Raw genomic sequence first — 11231 nt, forward strand, 5'->3', positions numbered from 1 at the left:
AGACACTGACACTTGCAACACGTTGTACCTCATCACAACTCAGTGATGGAGTTGAGGAAGAAATACCACCCAGCTAATCCTGATATACCCACCTTGAGAATTCCACAGTATACATACTCATATCTTTATTCATAAGCAACACTACATATGGCTCCACCCAAATCTTGCTTGTGGCTCCAAAAGATTTTTAAATAAAATGTATATTCAAAGATTTTTGCCACATTTCTCTCATGCAAGACTCGTGTTAAAAAAATTTCATCACATACTTCAATAGCAGCTTATAATAAAGAAAACTGAATTAATAAAAAAATTTTAAATGATATATGTTTATAAATTACAGGTATATTATTTCTATATAGATATTGCAGTAAACTAGGGAAGAGAACAATGAGTAAGATGGGTAATCCAGGGAAAGCAGATACTGAACCCAAATCAGGAAGGACTGAGACATAGTCACATATAACTGGAAGGAAGAAGGTTCAACAATTAATCAAGCTAGCAAAAGAAGTATAACAGGGCTTCCCTGGTGGCGCAATGGTTAAGAATCCGCCTGCCAATGCAGGGGACATGGGTTCGAGCCCTGGTCCGGGAAGATCCCACATGCCACGGAGCAACTAAGCCCGTGTGCCACAATTGCTGAGCCTGCGCTCCAGAGCCCGCAAGCCACAACTCCTGAAGCCTGGGCGCCTAGAGCCCGTGCTCTGCAACAAGAGAAGCCACCGCAATGAGAAGCCCACACACTGCAACAAAGAGTAGCCCCTGCTTGCCGCATCTAGATAAAGCCCATGTGCAGCAATGAAGACCCAACGCAGTCAAAAATAAATAATTAATTAATTTTAAAAAATAAAAATAAAAAATAAAATACATTAATCACCTCCAATTGAAGACAAGGCAAAAGCCCTTCAATTGTACAATTAAATAGATTTTTAAATTGGAAATCTTTGTACTTGCATGGAGGTCCAAAAAATGCTGCTGAAACTTGTGTAGCTTTAAAATCAGTCTACTGCAAATTTGTGGAGGAGTAGAGATCTTGCTTCTTGTTTTAACACTTGAAAGCATGACAAGTGTTTGACATTACTTAAGATTCAAGCAACATTAGTTGCCATCAAAATGACTTTATCACATATAAAATTTGCATATAGTTGATGTTTTGCCTTGCAACTTTAGGTTGAATTCATTAAGAAACTTATCTGCCTCAAAAGCTAATTTCCAATGCCATTCAGTGTTCCATAATAGAGGAACACTTTTTCTTCTCATTAACAAAAATTTCAATTTTGGCCCTAAGATTTTAAAAAATCACAATAAAATTTTACCACTGCTGAGTCATCAAACTGATGTGTGGTAGGGCAAGAGAGAAGATTCAGCTTCTATTTCTGATAAAAATTCACAGAATTGATAAAGGTTAAGTCCACAAGAGCAAATGAAGCTCACCATTGACACCACTGGCTCAGTAACACAGGGTAGACTCAAATATTTTCTGCAAAGCACCTGCTAATGAATAATACCACAAATAAGCTATAAACATCTTACATTTTCATAAGACTTGTAAATTTGTACAACTAAGCTTTTTTCTCTGCTTCACACATTTTTATCACTGTAAGTTGTAATACATCTTAGTAGATTCCACTTCATGTTTACTGATTAATTTTTCTCAAATTCTTTGAGCTATTCCCTTTTTTAGTTGTAACATGCAGACTATTCATATAGGGTAATTCTTTTGTCAATTCAAACTCAGCTTTGACCTTTGGAATAAAAAAACAACTTAGTAGTATCAGTAACACCTTTTGGACTCAAGAGCCAAGAAAAACCAAAGAAATCATTTGCCCTGATTTTTAACTATTAATGTTGCTCCCAATATCATCAACTCTTTGGTCAATTATTCTCCCCAAGAGGTTAATAGTCTTAAACAAGTTTATTTTCTCTGGACACATTCCTTCAGTTGTTGCAATTAAGCAGAATTTAATAAACTCACTATCAGTAAACAGTTTTCCTTATTTGGCTAAGCCATTCTAAACTTACTGTGACTCTCATTTTCATTTTTTATATTTTTGAAGAAATTCTGCTGTTATGATTAAAAAATTTTTTTTTCCTAATTGGCTTTTCTCCAAGTTGGAAATATTGTGATGAGTGCTTGGTCGAGTAATGTCGATAGAGATTGTATTCTTTATGTGTCATAGAATATTCATCTTTTAAATTTTCTTCAACCATTTAAAAACATAAAAAACATTCTTAGCTTATGAACTCTACAGAAAACCAGTGGGAGGCTAAATTCCAACTATGAGCCATAGTTTGCCCATCCCTGCTCTAGAACACAGATGTAATTTCTTCCCACTCTCAGATTCAGAACCTAGGATTATCTAGAAAGGTGTGTGATAAGAATCAGTTAGTCATCGGGCTTCCCTGGTGGCTCAGTGGTTAAGAATCCCCCTGCCAATGCAGGGGACACAGGTTTGAGCCCTGGTCTGGGAAGATCCCACATGTCGTGGAGCAACAAAGCCCGTGCTCCACAACTACTGAGCCTGCGCTCTAGAGCCCGCGAGTCACAACTACTGAGGCCGTGCACCACAACTACTGAAGCCCACACACCTAGAGCCTGTGCTCCGCAACGAGAAGCCACTGCAATGAGAAGCCCGGGCACTGCAACAAAGAATAGCCCCCTCTCGCCACAACTAGAGAAAGCCCGCGTACAGCAACGAAGACCCAACGCAGTCAAAAATAAATAAAGAATTTTTTAAATTATATAAAAAAAGAATCAGTTAATCATCATTTATTAGCTTCTCTTCCAGGTAGGGTGGATCCTACTTTATTAAAAGGATGACTACTTCTACTAGACTGTTTATAAACTAGTTCCTGTACAACCAATGGTTGCTCACTTTTTTTTTTTAACATCTTTATTGGAGTATAATTGCTTTACCTTGTTTTGTTAGTTTCTGCTGTATAACAAAGTGAATCAGCTATATGTATACTTATATCCCCATATCCCCTCCCTCTTGCATCTCCCCCCTACCCTCCCTATCCCACCCCTCTGGTGGTCACAAAGCACCGAGCTGATCTCCCTGTGCTATGCAGCTGCTTCCCACTAGCTATCTATTTTACCTTTGGTAGTGTATATATGTCAGTGCCACCCTCTCACTTCGTCCTAGCTTACCCTTCCCCCTCCCCATGTCCTCAAGTCCATTCTCTATGTCTGCGTCTTTATTCCTGTCCTGCCCTGGTTGCTCACTTTTAAAGTCAGTAGTGAAATTAGTCATCTCTAATTTCACCCCTTATCTCAACTCTGCCAACATTAAAAGCATTCCTACCTTGCCCTCTTTTTATTCGAGGTCAGAATATGTGGTTCTTTTCTTTTTTAAATTTTATTTATTTATTTATTTATGGCTGCGTTGGGTCTTCGTTGCTGCATGCAGGCTTTCTCTAGTTGCGGCGAGAGGGGGCTATTCTTTGTTGCAGTGCACGGGCTTCTCATTGCAGTGGCTTCTCTTGTTGTGGAGCACAGGCTCTAGGGGCACGGGCTTCAGTAGTTGTGGCGCACGGGCTCAGTAGTTGTGGCTTGCGGGCTCTAGAGCACAGGCTCAGTAGTTGTGGCGCACGGGCTTCGTTGCTCCGCGGCATGCGGGATCTTCCCAGACAAGGGCTCGAACCTGTGTCCCCTGCATTGGCAGGCGGATTCTTAACCACTGCGCCACCAGAAAAGCCCAGAATATGTGGTTCTTGGACAAGGTACTGTTCAAAGTACTGAACCAAAGCCCTCATTTGTGTCATTCTTGCCAAGTGAGGCCTTCCAACAGCCAGAAAGGCCCCTGCTACACAGGTAATGCTAAGAGTTTGGACTTTTCCACTTGAACCTGAGACTATGGGGTCATAGAGAGTGCTATAAAAACTCCATGCTATAAAATCTAGACATTTCTAGATCCTAGAACTGGGATACAGAGACATCAGCTCCTAGCTTTACAATTCAGAACTCTACAAAGATGACTCAGAGGGGAGTCCCCCTTCTATCCCGACCAGACAATAGAGAATGCCTAGCTTCCCAGTCATCCTGCCAGATCCTCCCCTCTACTCCTCAGCCCTCACCTCTATACCTCACTCATCCTTTCACATTTGGGGGCTCCTCTTTGTGACCATGGCTAAGTAGAGACCTGACATGGAAACTGAGCCCCTCAAATTTCACATTCTACTGTATACAGAAAACAAGTCACATGCAAACCAGGATACGGATGTTATAACATCTCCTGTAAAGTTACTTTGTAGGCATGGTCACCAGCTAGGAATCTGAAACTTCTACTAATCCATGAAAAAACTAACCGAAGCAGGGTCTGTTAGTTCAATACAGTGATGCTATCAAAGTTCGTGTTTCACCTCGTTGTCCCTTTCTGTTTTTACTTGTTCCCCACCTCACACCTTCTCTTTTCTCCAACTTGAAGTGAGAGTGTTGGGGAGGCTATGGCCACTGGCTTAGTCTACCAGCTAAACTTGCTTTAATCATATGTACGGTGAAGAGGTCTAAAGGATAAGTAACAAGTGTGCTTCCCTTGAACCTCCACTCCCAACTCATGATGTCAAGCCTATACCTTGCTGAAGACCCAAAGCGAAATATTCTTTCAAGGGCCACCACTTTACAATGGCAAAAGCATGTGCCTAGGCTCAAACACCCTTCCATTATGTGAGTGTGGGGACGGTAACTAGGAGAGACGGAGCGCAAAGGACATCAGTGGTCTAACAGGAACCCTGGGCTGAAGCATCCTGAAGAGGAAGAAGAGAATTGGGATCCTAATCATAATGCTAACAGTCTAAAGAATGTATCTGGTCTACAGAATGGAGAGAGATGTTTCTTTCTCCTCAAAATAGTTATACCTTGGTGTGGGAAGGGAGAGGGAGATAAGAGCATTTCTTAACATATTCCAGCACAGTTTTCAAGAGTTGTAACTGGTGAATGAATGCCAGGGGCTGAGCGCAAAGCCAGATAAATGGGTAGCAGGCCAATCACACAATTTATCTTGTTGCTGCCAAAATAGTGCCCTCTAGCGGGAAAAATTTTAAACAGTCCTTACTAACACTGACCAGCATCTATTTCTACAAAATATCCACACACAGGCAGCTAAATGGCAACAATTATAACTAGCTGAAACTCTGAAAACAAGTACTGACATAATTGCATTTATCAATAACAGCTAACACTGGGCACTTTCTATGGTGAGGCACTGTGCTAAGCAAACACTTACAGGCATTATCTCACTTAATCCTTACAAGTGTGTGAGGCAGCCCAATCGGCTCTGCTTTATAAAGTGAATCTTACAGCTGTAACTTGCCCAAGGCACCCCAACTAACAAGGGGGGAAAATCTGACACTTAAATTTTAAACCCTTGTACGAAATCTGACTCAGAAAAACACGAAGAATGAGAACTACAGCAGAAAGTTGGGAAACGTTTGCAAAACTTTGTTCATTTTTAATAGAATATTGATTCTGCTTTAACTGGGAATAATAAGTAAATCTCTTTCTGAACAAAATTTTTCATATTTCCCCCAGGTCCAAAAAAATAATAATAAAAATGAAGACCGAAATGATTTGAGGTCCTTCCAGGGCTCCTGTCATCAGGGCTTCTGAATCCCACTCCAAGAGACTTCTTTGTGCTTGTTTCTGTTGTCTTCTTATACTCAAGTCCAAAGGCCAACATAAATCATTCAGTAAATCAAATAACATCTAGTACTGCAAACTAAGACAAATAAATAGCTGTCTAAATATTATTATAAAAAAAATAAAACCTATATTCTAGGGACTTATTTTACAATATCATAGGAACCTCAGTAAAACTGTATTTCTGAACAAAAACTAAATAAGGCCTACTTTCTAGCTTTATTTCCTGAAGAAATTACTAACGCAATGCATTTATGTCACAGTATCAGGCTTTAAAGACTAACTACTGGAAAGAAGGAAAATAGTATTTGGGAAGAAGTTCAAGTTGACTGCGGCCACAAATCAATGGAGGGACTAACGGCAACAGTAGCAAAGATTAACATTCACTTGAAGCTGCAGCAAAACCACTGGTCCCATTCCTTCCGCCTACAGAATAAAATCCAAAATTCTTGGGGGCCATCTGAGCATGGCCCCCCAAACCACTTTCTCAGCCTCATTCATTCAGAGAAGAACTATTTATGTAGCACTTTTAATTACCCCTAGGCACTATTCTAGTTGTTGAGGGGTAAACAGTGAATAATGCAAAGCTCCTGCCCTCAACATTCAGTGAAGAAAAATAAGGTAGGAGGTAAAGGGGAAAAGCAGACCAGCATGGGGCCTGGGCGGGGAGGGGTCAGGGTAGGCCTGTCTGGTAAAGTGGCATTTGAGCAGACACCTGAAGTGAGGGAGGGAATCATGGGGTGTTTGTGCAAAGTCTGACCAGATGGGAGGAAACACTGCAAAGGCCTGGAGGCAGAGGCATGTTTGTAGTTACCTGATAACAGCAAGACCAATGTGGCTGAATTAGAGAGCAAATGGGGTGACAGGAAATGTTTCGGCCTTGCAGGGGTGAAGGGAGAGGTGTTGGCACACCTTATTGGGCTTTCTAGGCTAGGGTAGGAACTTCACAATTACTCTGAGATGGGAAGCCACTGGAAAGTTTGAAGAGGTACAACATCATCAGACACGTTTCTCAAGGATAATTCTTGCTACAAGGTACAGAGTAGAATGGGGAACCACAAGGGTAAATTCAGCCTTCTGTCTTATTCCTAGCTCCTCCCCCCACCTAGGTGTATTACCATTATTAGCAGCTAGTGTTTACTGAAATCACATGTGTGAGGCATTACCATTTAATTCTTGAAACAAAACTGCCAAGTACCTACTACAAATGGAAGGGAAAATTTAAATAAAGCCTCAGGCAAGATCAAGGAGCTTGTTTACAACAAAGAGCTAATAAATGGTGGAATCATAAAACAAATCCGCCCGATGTTAAAGCACTGGTTTCTTCCACTACAACACACAACATACCCTTCCAAGTCAGTAATTTTGTATCAGACCTTTTTAATGACTCAAGTCTTTGAACGTCTTACTCTCTGCCTAGAGCAAACACCCTTTCATCCAATTTCTTTGACAGCAAATTTGTTCATTTTGGAGATCAGCTCAAGCATTCCCTCCTGAGCGAACTCATTCCTGATTCTTCCAGCCATTTAGCTGCTCCATCGCCTGTGCCTTAATAGCAGTTGCTCCATCTTCGTTTCTCTGAAACAATACTTACCTGGGGTAGTGTAACTGTATCCATTTATGTATTTCCATCGAGTTCCTCAAGATAGCCATACTTTGTCATCATCTCTCCCACCCTTACACTCCTCTCTCCTCCTTCCACCACCACGCAGAGCAAAATAAATGAATGCTGAATGGAATAATAAATTATCAAAGAACAATATGTAGATCCTTTATGCGTCTACGCTATGCATCTTGGACATCTGATGCCACATTTCTTAAAAAATGAAAACAACTCACCAAAAATAAGAGAGATAAATATGAGGTGATGAATGTATTAACAAGATGGAGGAATCTTCTCACAATGTGTGTATATCAAATCATCATGACATACACTTTAAATATCCTACAATTTTGTCAATTATACCTCAACAAAGCTGGAAAAAAATTAGCTATGGGTGGCAGTAAGAAAAAATACAGGGCTTCCCTGGTGGTGCAGTGGTTGAGAATCTGCCTGCCAATGCAGGGGACACAGGTTCGAGCCCTGGTCTGGGAAGATCCCACATGCCGCGGAGCAACTAGGCCCGTGAGCCACAATTACTGAGCCTGCGTGTCTGGAGCCTGTGCTCTGCAACAAGAGAGGCCGCGATAATGAGAGGCCCGCGCATCGCGATGAAGAGTGGCCCCCACTTGCCGCAACTAGAGAAAGCCCTTGCACAGAAACGAAGACCCAACAGAGCCATAAATAAATAAATAAATAAATAAATAAAAGATGTTTGAAAAAAGAAAAAATACAGTGGATGGATGTTAACTAGACTTATATACAAATATCAAATATCGAATCATTATGTTGTACACCTGAAACTAATACATGCCAATCATGTATCACTACGAAAAATAAAGTGCATACTCTAGAGTTTTGCTGTTAAGTAGGGCTCTAGATCATTTGTACAATATAGACATTTAAACAACACAGGGAAAGCTAGACAGCACTCAAAAAAAGGTGAGACAATAATGAACATAAAACTTTGTCCAAAAAAATAATTTAGAAACTAGAAACAGCCTGAAAGATGGAAGTAGCATTATTTTTGTTGGTTTCAATATTAGGAAGACCAAACTGTGCATGTGCGATTGTCTTGAAAAGCAAAATTAAGAGTAATATGTGGAAGACACAGAAAAAATCATGGCTTAATTGAAGCAATATACTACAAAACAAAGCATTCCAATTGCAGGAAACGCTCAAAAACACTCAAATAAAAGTTATGTGGCACCTTGATGAAAAACAATTGAAGGAATGCAATCTACTCCTCTGATATTCTGATCTTCATTCATATAATTCCAGAATACTTATAATAGTCCCAGATTTCTAGTTCAGATCCGTTTTCTTTTACAAAATTATCAGATTCATTCTTTTTTGAAAATATTGGCCCAAGGTTTCTTACTGGGCCTGTTTTCCAAATGACCTGACATTTTTGCTATTTTACCTTTATTCCAGGTTCTTCGTTTGGACAGGCTACACAGTATATTGCACAACAGGGAGGTCAGAGCTGGACAGGGGAAGCATTTACTTCCCTTATGATGTTTTCTCCCACCAAAACCTTTCTAGAACCTGACGAGTTTCCATGCCAGTCATCAATTTATAGTCTCTCAGCTCCAAATTCACCCTGACGGGGCTCACCTGCTGCTTTCTGGCAGCTCCACCATCAGTAAACAAGGTGGGTATAAAGACACCAGGTAGTTCTCTGCCCCAGTCACAGTCCCAGAATGTATGGCTCTCCTTGGCGACCTCACAGACCTGGCCCAGGCTGGTGATCACCTTCCTTCAACTTTCCCAATACAAACCTCTTACGCTCCAAGTGTCCAGCCAGCACTGTCCAGCACGCAGAAAGAATCCTCACTCCCTCTCCAGGCCCACACCCAGACACCACCTGCAGCTTCCCTGAACCTTGGAGAATGGCTTCCTGCTTGCCTAGTAACTGAAAACCGATTCTGGTCTGGGCAAACCAGTCAACTGTGCCATCAAGTGGACTGCAGGTACCCCTTCAACAAGCTCTGAACCCAAATCTTAGCTCCTTCTTACAAGGTTGTCCTTCCTTGAGTACTCTCCCTTATCTCTGGGGTACCATATAGAGCTCTCTTGTATCTTATCTCTTTTGTCACAATTTAAAACTTTTTTTCCCCCTGTGGAACCCGGGAGAGAGGGAGGCAGCCATGTCCAGGGAAACACCACTTCTTCAGCTGCTGCAAATGCTGAACTCCCGGGAGTCTGACCAGTTTAAAACTTTTTTTCATATTAAGCTTCTCTTGTTTACACTCACTGTGTGGTTTCTGTTTCTAGATTGGACCCAGACTGATAGTTTCCCATCAAGCCAGGCTCAAAGAAGTAACACAATGAAAACCAGCCACTGAAAGTTTCCCTAGACTTAGTCCTAGATCTGTAAAATAGCTCATGTACCTGATGAAATGCAGACTATATAAAAACTCAAAAATCTTAAAGTTCTGAGGGCTCAAGAGGTTAGAAAGCTTATAGCCAAGTCATCCAAAATACAAAAATGTTAATCTTATTTGATAAACTGCAATATCAAAAAAGAAATCTCTTCCATAATAGGTTTAATTTACCTCATTTTAAAAAGGATTTGCAGGACATCACATAAATAAAAGACGTGGTTTCTCCTATCTTGAGCTTACAACCTTATATAGGAAATCAGGCTTAGAATTATCAATTAACACTTTAAATTTGCATGTTTCTGGTTATACATCATTATGTAAGAGACACTATCAAGGAGACAAAACAAAATCAATCATCTAATATTTTTTGAGACATTTTCTCCCCTAGGGATACAAATTTGCTACAAGAGGAATATCAAAAACATAAACAAGAAATATAACAGCTAAATGAGCAATGGGGAAGGAAAATGGAGAGCCAACCTACCCGAGTTTGGAAGGTGAGAATGTTTGGAAAAGTAAGTATAAACTCTGTCAGAGCTTTAAAGAAATGGCAGAGTAAGCTTTAAATAACCAGAATGAAAGAAAACTGAGTATCTCAAGTATGGGAAATAATATGCATAAAGGTGAGAATATACATAGAAAGTCTGGGAGAATCTGAGTAAAGCAATTTAGCTGCAGCAAACTTGCTGAAATAAATCAGTAAGATTACATTGGTGGTGTGTACAACAGTATCTTGTAAACACTAGTCAGGATGTCTTTGGATGTATGAACTGAAAATGAGGGGAAGAATGGTTAAGGGTTAAATAAATATTAGGAGGCAAATGGACTAGTCTCAGTTAATGTAACGAAGTTGCTACATTGTAAAAAAAAGTTGTTACGCAGACATGTCTGGTCTACTGTAAGGACAATGTAGAATAAACTGGGAGGGTAAAAAACTAATTTTTTTTGTTCAAAAAAGGAAAATGATCTTAGCCACAGATGAATTTTGTTCCCTTTCATGCTACTTGCCTATTGTCAAGTTTACTTCTTGAGAGCACTTCTAACAGAGGTTTTGAGACACAGTGAAAGGTGGGACAGGAAAAAAGGAAACAAATTCAGTTATGAGTGATTCCACATATTCAAAACATAGGGGGAAAAAAAGAAATCTTGTCATGATTTATCTTCAGGCAACATTTTGGTATAACTGCATATGATTTAACAAGACATTATCCCAAACATTAAATACAAAATAATAACCCCCAAAATCCACATTTATAAATTTCAACAAGAAATAACATAACTAGAGAGACATATAACCCAAGCAAACCCAAGAAGACAGAGTTCCTCAGTTTGGTCAGAAATCTCTATGAAGCTGAAATGAATTGTCCCAGAAAAAACTGAGAGTTCTTACTGATAATAAAGAAAATACAGTTGAGTTTCAAGTCTTCACATATGCATCACACTTTTATCCCTTGATCTCAAATAATTTTTGGAATTAGGTTAAATTTTTTCATGCTCAATTAAAGATCTGAAATGTCTTATTAAAATTTTATCACTTTTTCTATTTAATATTTTTCAATATACCTAAAAGAGAGAAAAAGGTTGATAAAACTTTATATTCACAATTCTA

The sequence above is a fragment of the Balaenoptera borealis genome, assembly GCF_965194805.1.
Source record: "Balaenoptera borealis genome assembly, chromosome: 14".
Lineage (NCBI taxonomy): Eukaryota > Metazoa > Chordata > Mammalia > Artiodactyla > Balaenopteridae > Balaenoptera > Balaenoptera borealis.